General features: G+C 53.1%; 2 long non-coding RNA genes across 2 annotated transcripts; both read right to left on the reverse strand.

The window, feature by feature from the left end:
* Nucleotides 1–624: 624 nt before the first annotated feature.
* LOC123368389 lies at nucleotides 625–6,164 on the reverse strand. Its single transcript, XR_006578757.1, has 3 exons — nucleotides 6,016–6,164; nucleotides 3,420–5,118; nucleotides 625–3,266 (listed from the first exon to the last, which is right to left on the reverse strand). It is a non-coding gene; the product is annotated as an uncharacterized LOC123368389 (long non-coding RNA).
* A 155-nt stretch (nucleotides 6,165–6,319) lies between these two features.
* Nucleotides 6,320–14,048, reverse strand: LOC123368385. Its single transcript, XR_006578754.1, has 4 exons — nucleotides 13,963–14,048; nucleotides 7,513–7,613; nucleotides 6,663–6,797; nucleotides 6,320–6,410 (listed from the first exon to the last, which is right to left on the reverse strand). It is a non-coding gene; the product is annotated as an uncharacterized LOC123368385 (long non-coding RNA).
* Between the last annotated feature and the right edge of the window lie 576 nt (nucleotides 14,049–14,624).

A 14,624-nucleotide genomic window follows, 5' to 3' on the forward strand; every position in this document is an offset into this window, starting at 1 on the left:
GAGGTCTCATTACGGGAGGTTATGATGGGTTGGATCACAGAAACCCCCTTGGGAGCTGCCACCCGATGTGCCAATACTACTTCTATCCCTCTGCTTTCCCTGCTAGCTCAGGACTCCAGAACCCTGTCTTGCTGAGTCAGACACTCCTGTCTGCACCAGCACAGACCCAGGGTCTGAATTACATGCCCAAAGCTGCAGGTTTACCTGAAAGCAGCTAACAGAAGTGTTCCTGTCTTTAGCACTCAGATGCCCAACTCCCAATGGGGTTTATACCCAAATAAATCCGTTTTACCCTGTATAAAGCTTACCCTGTATAAAGTTTTACCCTGTATAAAGCAGGGTAAACTCATGAATTGTTCGCCCTCTATAACTCTGATAGAGACAGATGTACAGTTGTGTGCTCCCCCAGGTATTAATACATACTCTGAGTTAATTAATAAGTAAAAAGTGATTTTATTAAATACAGAAAGTAGGATTTAAGTGGTTCCAAGTAGTAACAGACAGAACAAAGTAAGTTACTAAGCAAAATAAAATAAAATGCGCAAATCTATGTCTAATCAAACTGAATACAGATAATCTCACCCTCGGAGATGCTTCAGTAAGTTTTTCTTCAGACTGGACCCCTTCCAGGCCTGGGCACAATTCTTTCCCCTGGTATCCAGGAGAAGGTGGGATGGGATGGGATGGGATGAAGACCCAAGATCCCAATACAAACTGTCCTGGGTCCCCAAAGAAGAGCCCTGGCCCCCACCAGGAAATGGGTAATATGATGACTACAGGATATGACAGAATAGTTGTGAGGGATTCTGGATGGGCAGCTGTGAAAGGAGTGCCCAGGGCTGGGGGGGTGTGGGGGAAATAGGAGGCACTGCCTGTCTCAGGCTGGGAGTAATGGGATATGGAACTGTTCATCTTTAGGACACATGATAACTAAGGAGGACTTAAACAATATCTTATAGTGATAAACATTTTAAATAACCAGCTCATATAGCTTTCAGCCAAGAGTTCTAAAAAAGTTGTCTGAGGCATTCTCTGAGACACTGATGTTAATTATTGATAAATCTTGAAATGGTGGGGAAATTACAGCAGAGAGGAAGAACTAATGTTGTACCAATATTTAAAAAATGCAAGTGGGATGACCTGGAAAATTATATGCTGGTTAACCTGATGTCAGTCCCCGGCAAAATAATATAAAAGTTGGTAGGGGATTCAATGAACAATGAAGCAAGAATAGAAGTAGAATCAATGACAGTCACCATGGTTTCATGGAAAATAGGTCTTCCTGAACAAACCTGATTTGCAGAGCTCTGGAACCACAATGAGGAGGATCCTGAGAGAAGGCTCAAGGCCTGAAAGCCCTTCCCCTGAGGAGTCGTAATGAATTCCTCAGAACCGCTCAGACATGAGAGAGATGGGAAGAGCTGAAGAGAACAGAGGGTCTGAACCCCAAAGAATAAGCAATTGAATCAACTGATTCAATGAAGAATTGTGTTATACACATACATCATAAGGTACTCTCATGGATTGGTAACTGGTTAAATGCTGCTCTGCACTGACAGGCCTGACCACGGGTGGCCCAATGGCCCACCACACCCCCAATTTAGCAGCTCCAGCTACCCAGAGAGCAAGAACCAGAGGTCTTTCTGCTCCTGGGACAGAGGAGTAGGTTGATGATCTACCTGGATGTGAGTGTTGGCCTTCCTCATGCCTGTGGTCTATACTCCATTGAGGGAAGTGCACATGAACTGCGATTCCTATTCTGGATCTAGGGGCGGTTTCAGTTTGCTGGCAGGAGACTGTACATGAGACCTTGCAGTTGCAGGGCGACCCAGGCACTAACATGGGCACAGAAGTTTGAGGAACAGGGCAGAGGCCTGTGTGCGGCAAGGAGGGCAGGGATTTGGGAAGCAAAAGCAGAGGATCAAACACTTTCTTAATGTGGGACAGGATGATCCCCATTTCAAAGATAGAGAAAGTGAGGCACCAGGTGGGAGAGTGACCTGGCCAGGATCACGTTACCACTCAGTGGCAGGGCTGCAGTATAACCTGTTCCCTGCTCTCATCACTGCACCCTGCTGCCGCTTCTGTATGACCCCTCCAGCCATCTTCTCCCATAGGCCATCCCCACCCCTCTCCAATACCAGAGTGTTTCCATAATGGAAGCAGGCTTGTAACAGAGTTCACTCGTCAATAGGTGCCCCTTCCTGCCAAGGCCTGGTGCCTGCTGGGCTAGCACCCCTGCCGAGAGTCGGTAGGGCACTCTGGCAGTTTTTTGCCTGGGAACTCAGCCCTTTGGCCAGGTGACCATCTTTTATTCCACTCCTTCCTGGGTCGCGCTCATCCCAAAAGAAAAGTCCAAGAATGTCTTTAACCGAAACAAGGTCCTCCGTCCCTTCGGGGTTTTCCTCAGCCTGACTTTGGCTTGGTCTGCCCTTGCTGACTTTGGTAGCCCTTTCTCTGGCCTTGTACGTCCCCTTCCTTAGAGACCATGGGAGAACCAGTCCTACCCTGGATTCTAGGTTCTGCCTCAAGGCCCTCTACCAAACAGCTAGGCCTGCTCCTGTACCTTTGTTGCGGTTTTCCCTGGCTTTCCCCTCAGGTGGAGCTCACTCTGTAATCCATTTGACCTATCTCCAGGCTTTATTGCTCAGAGACTAAGCTCCCCTGTCATATACGCTCCTCCTTAGAAACTGGCAAACACGAGGGGCAAGTACTATTCTTGTCCAAGCTTCATCCCTCATCATCTCGTCGCTGTCACCGGCTATGCACTTGTACAGCCTGCACCCACAGGCCTCTCACCACTTTTGCCTCTCAGTTAGGGCTCATTCTATAATCAGCTGGCTAGGCCCCAGGCTGTGCAGTCCAGGGGAAAGCACCCTTTTACAGGCCTGCTCTGCCACTCCTACTGTTACTGGCCAGGGGTCCTTGCTCCCCATTTCAGACCCGGTTTCTAGGGGGTTGAGTACACACAGGCCCCACTGCCTGGAACTGGAGTTTGCTTGTTCTGGTGACTCTGACATTCAGGCCCTTCATCATTCATAGGCTGACAGGTTTGGTGAGAGTGCTGGAGAAACCTCACTGATGAGCGGAAGGAAGTCAAAGAGTTGTGATTCCGGGAGCTGATGGGTTGGTTTGCCCTGCTGCGGGAAGTGGAACTGCCATGTGATTGAGACTGCCTGATGCTTTCTCATGCCCGAGGGCTGGAGCCTCCTGCCAGAAACGCTCTCAGGAATCCAGATTCAAGGACGTCTCTGGGGAGCCCCTTCCTAGGAACAAAACCAGGGTGGTACGATGATGGAGATGTCTCTGTCCCAGAGCTGGGAGCCAGGGACAGGGGAAGCTCCCAGCCAGGCTATGCATCAGGGATGCCATTTCTCCCCCAAGAGACCCACAGGCCCCAAGGAGTAAATGGCTCTTACCTCCACGAGACAGTGGGGTCTTCCATCTAAGCCTCTTTGAGGGCCAGCATTGCTTGCTTGGATGGGACAAGGTAACCTGTCCCCACTGCTCCCTTACAAGATCATAGAATCATAGATTATTAGGGTTGGAAGGGACCTCAGGAGATCATCTAGTCCAACTCCCTGCTCAAAGCAGGACCAATCCCCAAATGGCCCCCTCAAGGATTGAACTCACAACCCTGGGTTTAGCAGGCCAATGCTCAAACCACTGAGCTATCCCTCCTGTCCATCTGGGAAGCTGTCCCAGATCCCAGGGCCTGGAAGACAGCTGGGAAGGAGGCTCCTATTCTTTTCACATCCAGAGACCCCCATAGAAGGGCCAAGAGGAGAATAAAGGGCAGGAGATGAAGCTAGCCCTGAGCCTCTGTCCCACCTCCACTTCCTCAAAAGTGGAGCTTTCCGAGCTTCAGTGGGGCTGGAGCTGTGACCCTGACAAAAGGGCCTTTCTGCACCATATGGGGTAGGGAGAGCTCTGCCTGGGCGCAGGGGGAATGGGATGGGGGTAGACCAAGGAAAGGGGGGGAGGGGAGTGGGTGTGAGGGAAAGAGCTCCTGCCCCAGATGAAGGAATTTGGGGGGCAGAGGGAAGGACCCTGCTCCACAGAGAGGGGAGAGAGTTTCTGTGAGTGCCAAAGGGCTCCATTTCCCCTTCCTTTGCTCTCCCGCTCAGAGGGAGGCCACTCCGGCTGGCCCAGTCTGGTCCGGACCAGAGTGTGCAGGGTAGCCAGGGGCCCACAATAGGGCTGGGCGATCAACTGTCGCTACCAGGCTGCGACCTGGGCTAGGGTCGCTCAAGTGGTCAGCCTCTCAACACAGTCTATCAGGGGTGGCTCTGGCCTGGGCGGGGCCCAAGCAGCTCACAAACAAACAGTCTTGACAGGGCTGGCTCTACCCTGAGTAGGGCTCAGGCAGCCAGCAAACAGTCCTCCAGGTGAGTGATAAGGAAGCTTCTGTCCTGGGCTTGAGCCTCCTTGTACCACGTAGGGGGTCAGCCACCTGTGGTAGGGTGGCAGGGGGACACAGGCCCACCCTACTCCACCGCGTCCCAGCCCAGGGCGCTGGCAGAGGCAGGATTGGCTGCTGCCCCTGCATCAGCAGGGATCCAGCCGCAGCACGCCGTCTGAGCCACGCTGGGCTCTGCAGCTGGCTGCTCCAGGGCTACCCCCAGGCTACTTCCTGCCTCCCTGGAGTTTGGTACCTGCAGCCTCCAGGCCTCTTCCGGCTCCTCGGGGTAAACCACAGCAGCTACTCTGGGCTAGTCCTTGTCCATGCCTGGGGATCGGGAACAGCCAGGCACAGGTTCCTCTCAGGGCCTCTGGAGAACAGGCCAAGCATCCTCCTCTGTTGCAGGTTCTCCCCAAACTGTGCTGCAGGGGCGGCCTTTTCTACTTCTGGCCATGCCCCGGTCCTTCCGGTGAGGGGGGTGGGGTGATCTAAGCTCCACCCTCCAAGGGGCATGTAGGGGTCCCTTGCTCTCCCGCTCGGAGGGAAGCCACTCAGACTCACTACACTCCCCATTTACAGGGAGCCAGAGCAGTACCTGAAGCATGGAGCGGGAGTTGCTGGTGGCCTCAGTGGCAGAGCCCCTGCACCTCAGACACCTGGTGCAAGTGCTGGATGATGTGGAGCTGGTGCATCACATTGGCCATGACGTCCTCCTGCTGCAAGGGAACGAGGACCTGTCAGAGACTCAAACGCCCCTTTGGAATCAGGGGGCATTAAGAGCACCTGGAACCAGCAGCTTTTCCACCCAGCACCCGCCCACCTCTGAGGGATGGATTTCCCCCTCCTGACCCCCAGAATAGAGGCTTGTTGTCCTTTCTAGTGACCTCCAGTGCCAACCCTCACTCCTTGAAGGGTGAGCTCCTGCCACCTCCCCCTCAGTGCCCCCGACAACTGTTCCACCTCCAATCCACAGCTCAAGTTCTGAGAACCATCTCCTCCACTCCCACCCAGGTTGGGCAGGGAGGGGGCTCTAGCGGCGGGGGGCAGGAGGGATTCTGGCCGCAGTGAAGTGGGATGTGCGGAGGTTGAGACCTTTCCCCAAGTCATTCCAGCCACTAATGCTGAAACCGCAGGATAGCAGCCCCTGCTGACTGAATCTTCCCGTTCTCTCTAGAGCGGGTCCAGCCCTGCCAGCAGCAGGACAAGCTTTTCCCATCCATGTGCCTCAGAACTGCCTGGTCAGTCGCCATCACCCGTCAGTCCTTGGCCTCCCAGGCTGCCAGTGATGGGAACAACTCTGGGTGGTGGCTCGGGTGACAGGAGAGGCTTGCAGAGGGCACTTAGAGGACTCTGCTGCCCTTCCCAAGAACAGAAGTCCGTGATGAGGCAATGCTTGTCATTAATTAGCCTTGCTAAAGAGCTGGGCTAGAGCTGCTTCGAGGACAAGCTGGCTCCCTCCTGCTCATGGAGGTGAATTCATCTCCATTCCCAGGAGCGCCTGCTCTCACTCTCACTCCCCATCAGTCACCTTGCTGCCAGGCCAGCGAATGGCCATAGGATGGGAATGAGGCCTGGGCCCTGCCCCAGTTTCCTGAGTCTAATGCAGCACTTACCTTGTCCCCCATCAGCTGCTGGGCTTCTCCCAGGAGGGAGTAGGTGAGGCGCAGCCCAGCCTGGCTGACACGCAGCAGGGGGTCGTGGATGGCCAGCACTGCCGTCCGGAGGAAGAATCTTCTCTGCCCCAATGAGAAGAACTTTCCGAACACCTGAAACCAACCAGATGTGAGGCTTCAGCAGATTGCCCAGAACCAGGCTCCAAATCCTGGACTAGAACGGCATCTCCGTTGAGTGGCTTCAGGAGGAAGACACCCGCACTGCCAGAGCTGTGCCATGCCCTGGCAAAGTGTCCTTACCTCCTCGACCCTGGCTGTGTTTTTGTACCCCAGGAGCCTGCTGTCCTGGTGCCAGTCCCAGATCCACAGGTCTTCAAACTCATGGATGGTCAGGCCTGGGAAAGAGAGAGACACACATATTTGTCATTCTGGTTGCAGTGCTTGTGTCCTTCCAATCCCATTGGTGGCTGCACAGTGGGCAGAGTCCTTGCTGTGTGCCCGGCCCAACAGAATTACAGGGGGTGGTGTAGAACACAGAAAGAGATAGAGAGAGACTCATCCTCCAGCCGGGGTCAATCTGAGAGAAATTGGCTGGGGTCCCAGTCTCACTCGTCTAGCGGGTGCCATTTCCCAGCTGGGTTCCTTACCCTTCTGGTGCAGCAGCAGCTGGTAGAGCCGGTAAACCCCCTCCCTGGCCTGATGGCTGATGCCTTGGCTGGGTCACCGATGAACAGAGCCAGCTGTGCCACGTGGTGACCCATCCTGAGGAATTTGGCTGAATTCTAATGGAAGGGAGAGGGGACTCCATCAGCATTTTCCTGTCAGCTCCCAGTCCCTGCCTGGGCCTGGACTCTCCTTCCCCTCAGCCCCTCTGCAGGAGATGCTAGAGGATAGGAGCTAGAGCTAGATCCCAAATCTTCAGCCCCAGCAATCCCTGCCCTCAGCTGCTCCTCCAGCACCAGCCATTCCCCAACCATCGGCCCTGGGAGACCCCTGCCCCTCCCATGTCTCTGTCCACTCTCCTCTCCACCACAGTTGCCTTGCAGCAGTGCGGCTCCAGTGTGTCCTGCCCTTTCTGCTGGCAGCGAGACACGCGGGGTGGATGGCGTGCAGGAACACGAGCTGCTGGGCCTCATCCTGCGCCCACCAGGAGTGGGGTTAGGGGAGAGAGACCCAGTTAGCCAGGGACCTCCCTGCCCCAGCCACACCAGCTGCAGGACTTAGGCCTGAATGGGGGATCGTGGGGACCCACCCATTGTCCAAATCACCCACGACCCCTACATAAGCAGGGTCAGGAACTGGGACAGTGCCTGTTGAGGGAGGAGACCCCGGCTGGTATGTGACAAACACCCCCATCTTGGGGGTCCCAGATCATGGAGGACAAAGGTTCCCATTAGGGATGATGGCTCATGAGGGCCAAGACTCTCTGCTTGGGGTCAGGGTGCTGGGAAGGGGCAGGACAATCTCGGTTCCAGCACAGCTGGGAAACATTTGTACCTTTTCTCGGCCATGGAGCTGCTCTCTGATGTTTTCGAGAGCAGCCTCCTCTGTGACCACATCGAGCCATTCCTCCTCGTCCTCTGAGTCGCTGGCGGTCCCTGCACCAGGGAGAGAAGGGGACAGGGTGACTTCTGCTGCCACCTGGGGGAAGGACGTAGCATGGTGGGACAATGTGCCCCCATCCCACCTCCAGGACCTAGGGCAGATCAGGCCCCACACTTCCCCCTCTCAGTGATGTCATCAGCCCCCAACTCCTTCAGGAGCCCATAGCAAAGAGACCCCTCACACTGTCCTGGACTCCCTGGGTGAGTGTCTCCCTCACCCACCCCCTGCCCAATGGAGCACCAAGGACCAAAGTGGCAGCGTCTAGTGTAAGTGGGGTTCACGTGGCTTGGGCCAGAAACCTGGGCTGGGGATCTGCCCCCATAGCACTGGTCGAGGGCCTGGGCCCAGGGTGTTCACAGCCCCCTCTTCACTCTTCCCTGAGCCCAGCCTGGCTCCACACCTGGAACAAAGCAGAAGCGTCCGTCGGCCATGCTGCTGCCCGAGTCCCAGGCACTGCTGCTGTCCCGAGCTGCTGGTGCTGGGACAGGGATCCTCCACCTCCTGCCTTGGGAAGGCTAGAAGGTCCTCAGTGACCGGGCAGGGCGATGCCTCCTGGTGGAAATCAGGGCTGGGCTCCTGGGGCAGCTGCTGCCCACACAACAAGCCCCAGAGCCACCCTGCCCGGTTCTGCTCCTGGGCTGGGTCCTGCCTGCCCAGCCACATCCTGGCCCAGCTCCATTTTGGCCTGGCTGGTGTCTCTCCCATCTTGGCGCTTGCGCCAGGAGTGGGTTTTCTCCGCCAGAAGGCTGGGCACTTCCACCTCCTGGCCCGACCAGGAGCTCCTTCCCCACCAGCGGGGACAGAGGGGCTGCTCTGCTCCTGGGGAAGATGGCAGCTGCTTCCCTCAGGCTCTGGGGCCACCTGCAGAGCCTTCTTCCTGAACATCCTCAGGAGCCCGGCCATCCTGGAACCGAGCGGGGAGTAGGCGTGAGTCTGGTGTCAAGGCAGCCTCTCACTAACCAACCTGTTTGGTCCCTCCCCATCCCTGCCCCAGCCAGAGCAGCTCCTCCTCCCTTCACAGGGGTACAGGGAGTTCAAGCTACACACACCGGCAGGAGTTCATTGTATGATCTGCTCCCCCCCAACGTTCCCCCTCATCATCCCTGGGGCTGCAATAACTGGGGAGCCCTGGGGTCAGTCACAAAGACCATCGGTCACTTTGGACAAGCAGCTCCCTCCTGCCACCCCAGGCCACATTCACACTCTTCTCCTCCCCCTCCCCCCACCCCCTTCTAGAGAAGGAACAGAACCCAGGAGACCAGACTTCTCCTGGGAAACCATTTCCCACTTCGAAGTCCCTAGGCATAGCAAGGCCAGGCCCCCCTCGTTTCCCACTGATTTCCATGCTCAGCAGCTCACCATGTCTGGCTCAGCTCAGAGACTCTCAGCCTGGGGAACAGTCTCCCACAAGGGAAGGGCTGGGAGCCCCATTGCTGGGACCTTGCCAAACACACTGGAGACGGCTCTGGAGAAGCCCCTCCCCGGTCTGAGAGCGAGGGGCTCCTGGGGGCTGTTTGCAAATCCAATCTCCTTTGGGAGAGATTCTCTCCCGCTCTTTCTGCCTCTCCCCAGACAGACAGGGAACGCCACAGAGGAACCCTAATGCCACTCACTTGCTGTAGGTGATAGAGCGATGGATGGAGGATGTTCAGCGTCATCCCTCACCCTTCCCCTCACTCTCCAAGCCCAAGTCAAGCTGGAGAAGGTGGTGGTGACCTGAGGAGTTACCCTGCCCAGCCAGCAGGCAGGGTGATGACACTGGGTGATTGACTGGCTGTGAAAACAAGAGTCTGTCTTATTGCCGAGGGACGGAGAAACTCGGCCAGCAGAAGGGGGTGCAGAACACTGCCCTAGTGCGGGGGTGACAGCACCTCCAGAATCCTGACATCCCAGCACTTTACACACCGTCCTGCAGCCTCCCAACCCCCCTGGGCTGTCGGGACTGCGACCCCAACCCTACTGATGAGAAACAGGCCTGGGGAGGGGAAGCTACTGGCTCAGGTTTGCACCAAGTGTCAGAAGTATGGATGGGACCCAGCAGTCCTTATTTCCAGGCCCCTTCGCTAACCACCGCTGCACACTCCCTCCCACAGCTGGCAATTACAACCAGGCCCTCATGTCCACTCCCCCTGCCTTTGAGAGGGAGCGTGCTCCGCTGGAGTGACAGGACCAGGGGATTGTGACAGTCTATATGGTTTTATAAAAATATGCTAGTGAGTGAATATAATGTAACTGGAATATGCTTCATGCAACAAGTCTCTTGTAAGGTATCATTACAAAGCTTATAATCTACTGAGTGTGGTCATCCTATTGGTATAAATGTACCACTCTTGTATCTGAAACTAGAAATATGAACTATAACTCTGAGGGCCTACTGCAATTATGCAAAGTGTGGGCCATTAATGGTGGTTTGGAATCTTGATGACTCCCATTAACCAGGACCATTGTCTACAGATGGCTGTGTTTTACCTGTAAGTCTTCCTGTACACCTGTGTGCTGGGTGTGTGCTGGCAAGGGGTAAAGAAGTCTTGCAGTGATGTGATCAGGTCACCTGAACTGGAATCCATCTTTAACCTGGTGTCTTTCCATTGAGAAGGAGGGGATGGGAACCCAGAGAGGGACACAGGATTCCCGCCTTATGCAAAGGATATATAAAGGGGTGGAACAGAACAAAGGGGGTGGAGGAGAATCCCCTAGCTACCACCTGAGCTGGAACAAGAGCTGTACCAGGGGAAAGAATCGTGCCCAGGCCTGGAAGATGTCCAGTCTGAGGGAAAAACTTAATGAAGCATCTCTGAGGATGAGATTATCTGTATTCAGTTTGATTCGACGTAGATTTGCACATTTTATTTTATTTTGCTTGGTGACTTATTTATTCTGTCTGATAGAAAAGGGCTGTAAGGCAAGGGACAGCAGCAGCCCTGGGTCTCCAGTTCCAGGTATCGATAGAGCAGGGGGTGCAGCCTCCAGTGAAAAGGCTCCAACGTGGATTTTACTGTGCGATGGAAAAGCAAGAACCGATCTGTAACCCCAGCTCCCTGCCCCCACTCAGTACAGACAGGCCCATCCCTGACCCCCTGCCCATCCCCTTTGGCCTCTGCGTGTCCTCAGCTCCCTGCCCTGCAGCTCAGCTCCCGTCCATTCTCGCCTGCACTCAGCTGCCAGGCAGGGCCCATGGGCTCGGGCTCAGGCTGCTCTTGCACCGCTGCCCCCAGCCCCACTCTGGAGTGGATGCTAAGGCCTGGGCCCAGCTCCTGGACACAGGGCAGGGGGCTGCTCATGGGACTGTGGGCACCTGGACACCTAATTGTCACAAATGCTGCTGCCCGTCCGAATTTGCCACTGTGCTGGTATTGAGCAGCCTCAGTAACATCTGCTGAAGCCACTGCTCTACTCCGCCCATACAACATGCTCCCTGGAATCCCTGCTGTTCTGGGGTTCATGGGGGAGGGAGGGGGACAGTCTATGCAGGGCGTAAACTGAATGCACATTGCACAGGAGCATCAAACAACTGGAGGCAGGGGAAGGAGATAGGCCAAGGAAGAGGCAAAATCAGGTATGGGGTAGGAGCTTGGGTTGAGAACAGGGCTACGGTGCTGTCAGTGTCAGAGGCCAAGCCAAACCATCCGTGGCTGCAAAAATGGGGAAGAGCAGGAGTCCCAGAGCTGTGTCCTTTCTTAAAGGCAAAGTGCATCCCAATGCCTAGAAAAGGCAACTCTTCCCTATCTGATATGCTGTATCAAGCTGCTAAAACTAACTTGATTTCATGAAATATTTTACATACACCCCCTCTCCAAAAAATTTTTTAAAACGATTGTTCTCGGAAGCTACACGCATTGAGTCCACTGCCTCTCTAAGATCCATTCTCTGAACCTGATACTTACATCCAGGGTCGCATACTCATGTTTAGACTGTGCAAAAACTTGGGCAAATGGTAAACACAGCTCCAAAACCTCAGCATCTGTCACATACTCCCTCCAGTATAAAGAATGAATTGTAGACACTGAAAGCTATTGGTATAGACATGTTCTCAACCTGTGAGGTATGCCATAGCCAAAGATTAGCCATATCCATCATACGACCACCAATCTGCTCCTAAAATTCCCAAGAAGCATCAGCCAGAAAGACATGAGTAACAGAAAAGCTCCCTACTGGGACATCTAAGGGTTTACGCCACTGAGTATCTCCTTGCCCTGTCACTCCAGTCAGAGTATACATTGTTGTCTTGTTGTGTGATGTCCCCCATCTGAATTCTAGATGTTAAAGAGACAGACATCCACTATCAAGCAAAGCTTGCTTGTGAATGCCTTCTATAACCCATGACACAGCAGGGCATCCCCACTTATCCAAGGTAATGCAGGTACAAATCCTGGATAAGTCAGGGACGGAGGAAGCAGCTCCAGTTGGAGCACAGCTCCTTGCCCCCAAAAATCAGCTCCTTAAACCTCCGCACATCTTCCTCCAGTTCCTCATGATGCCTCTGTATCTCATAGAAAGTGAACCATGGGCACTCAAGGCAGCCTTTCTCTCAGCTGAACCCTCTCCAATATTCAGAGGTCTCCAGACTACCCTCTGAATTGGGTTTCTGGCAGGTCACTTTCAACCTTGAATGCTTTAGCCTCCTCCAATGGGTCCCTAGTATTACCTCGAGGGGGCATGATATAAACCACATTCTGCTTTTTCACTCAAAGTCTGAACATTAGTACAACCCCTAACAAACATAATTTTAACTGCCTTGTTAATCTATGGAAGTAGCCCATCTATACGTTTTTAGTAGCCTATATCATGATTATTAGAGATTAAGCAAAAATAGTTGCCCTTCATATTATCCATGGGGCTCCTTAGGTTTCTGTTTAACAGCACTGACAATGGTGATTGCTGTGTCAGACCCTAATAAAGTTTGGATAATCTCTGAACACAGGAACTGCCACTGTCCCTGACCTCCATAGCCCTGGGGAGAATGCAGCCAAACCCGGAGCCAACCCCCTTCTGCAAAATTCTCTCCTGATTCCCTCTATTCAGATCACAAAATTCAACCTGCTCCCTACTTGTCATAAGCCATTTTAATACTTCCTCCATACCTCTGCTTTTTAGGACAAGGATCTATTTATTTCATCATGGCCGATATCTCCTCTGGTAAAAGCTTTCTAACTTTCACTTCTGCACATGTACCACTCTGATTGTTTTGTACTCTGGACATCACTATAGGTTTCACAGGAACAGGCGCTGTAGGGGCTTTAGAATCCAGATAAGTCAAGGAAGGATAAAGTGGGCTATAAAGGAATGGAACTTCTTTAGACACTACAACACTACACATTAATGCTTTTTCCTTTCAAATGTTTCATTGTCTAATTAAAAGCCCTGTCATTTCTGTATTCTCCCATTGTACTGCTTCTCGCTGTGTTTGCAGAATGTCCTTCTGCTACACAAGAGACTCACATTCCTGGGGCTTCTTAATCAAAGCCTCAGACCTTGGTAACATACTGTGCCTCTGGCTCTGTGACCTTGCATTCCACCCTCCTGCACATACTTGAGCTCAGACATTTTATATTTTCTACATTCTCATTTCAATGCTTCATTGTTTCACAAAAGCTCTGACTGCTACTATCAGACTCTGAACAACTGTGGCTTTTGTCTTTTTCCTAGCAACCTTTTGTTGCAAAAAAAAAATAAAATAAAATAAAATAAAAAATGTTGCTTTCCAACAGATTAGTCACCAGTGCAAGTGGATTCTGGCTTGTGAGGCTGTCTTCCTCCTTAAGGGGACCCCTACCATGTCTGGCTAGATACTTATCTGCAGATCTCCCCAGCAACTCCATTGTCTCAGAAAAATGCCTTAAACCCCTTTTGACGGACCCACAGTACAATCCAGACTCATAAGCACCAACTCCGTGGGTGCTCTGGTACTGGAGCACCAAGGGAGAAAAATTAGCAGGTGCTTAGCACCCACTGGCAGCCAACTCCCTCCTCCCAATAGTGCCTCTTGCCTGCTGGCGGCCCCACTCCTGAACGCCTCCCTCTTCCTCACAGTGTCTCCCATCCACCATTTCGTGGCATTCACGAGGCTCAGGGGTGGGAGTGGGGGGTGTGCTCAGGGGAGGGGGGAGAAAGAGCTGGGGAAAAGGTGGGGTGGGAGGAGGCGGCTTAGAGGAAGGGATTGAGTGGGGGTGTGGGCTTGGGGAAAGAGGTGGAGGGGACGGAGGGAAGGGTTGAGCACCCCCTGGCTAGAGAGGAAGTCAGCGCTATGTCCAGACTAATGAATCCCTGTGTCACCCCAGATCTCTAACTTGGGGTGCCCTTTACACTGCTTTGCTGCTGTAGCCTCCAACCTCAACTACTCACAAACGGCCTCCCGCATGCAAATCACTCCTAGCTAGGTCTGTGTTGCTGCAGCCAGCCAGCCACTCCTTGGCTCTCACCAGCCTTGGTTATACTGCAGGGTGATTCCAAGTTACTCCCAGTCTCAGATTTCCCCCCCGAAATCTATATCCTGTACTGCCCAGCCCTCTCCTGATCAATAGGCGTTTATATAAAGTCTGTCATTTCATCAACAGAAATAATATGCACACATCTTGTTGTCCCAAAAGGAGTTTCCCAAACACTTCATTTAAACGCACTGGATTGGATAAAACAATATGAGAAGTTTAATATCTACAAAGAGAGATTTTACATGAGTCCAAATGAGGCATAAACATCAGAAATGGTTACAAAAAAATAAAATGTAACTGGTGCCTAACTTATGTTAAATTTAAAGCAAAGATTTCTCACCACATGCTCTCAGCAGCCTTGCTGACCAAACTTCTTAGGTCAAGATCCCTTCTCCATTTCAATGGCTGCTTCCTTTTTCCCTCCTGGTGTAGTGAATCACTTGATGTAAAGGGGTGGGGGGGCCTTGGGTGTCAGTCCCTCTCTTGGAAAACATTTGCAGATGAGATTTAGGAGAGAGAGAGAGCCTATAAGAAAGGATGCTCCCTGCTGCTTTTTCCTTACCTGTTGGAGATTCT

Source organism: Mauremys mutica, chromosome 4 (assembly GCF_020497125.1).
Source record: "Mauremys mutica isolate MM-2020 ecotype Southern chromosome 4, ASM2049712v1, whole genome shotgun sequence".
Classification (NCBI taxonomy): Eukaryota; Metazoa; Chordata; order Testudines; family Geoemydidae; genus Mauremys; species Mauremys mutica.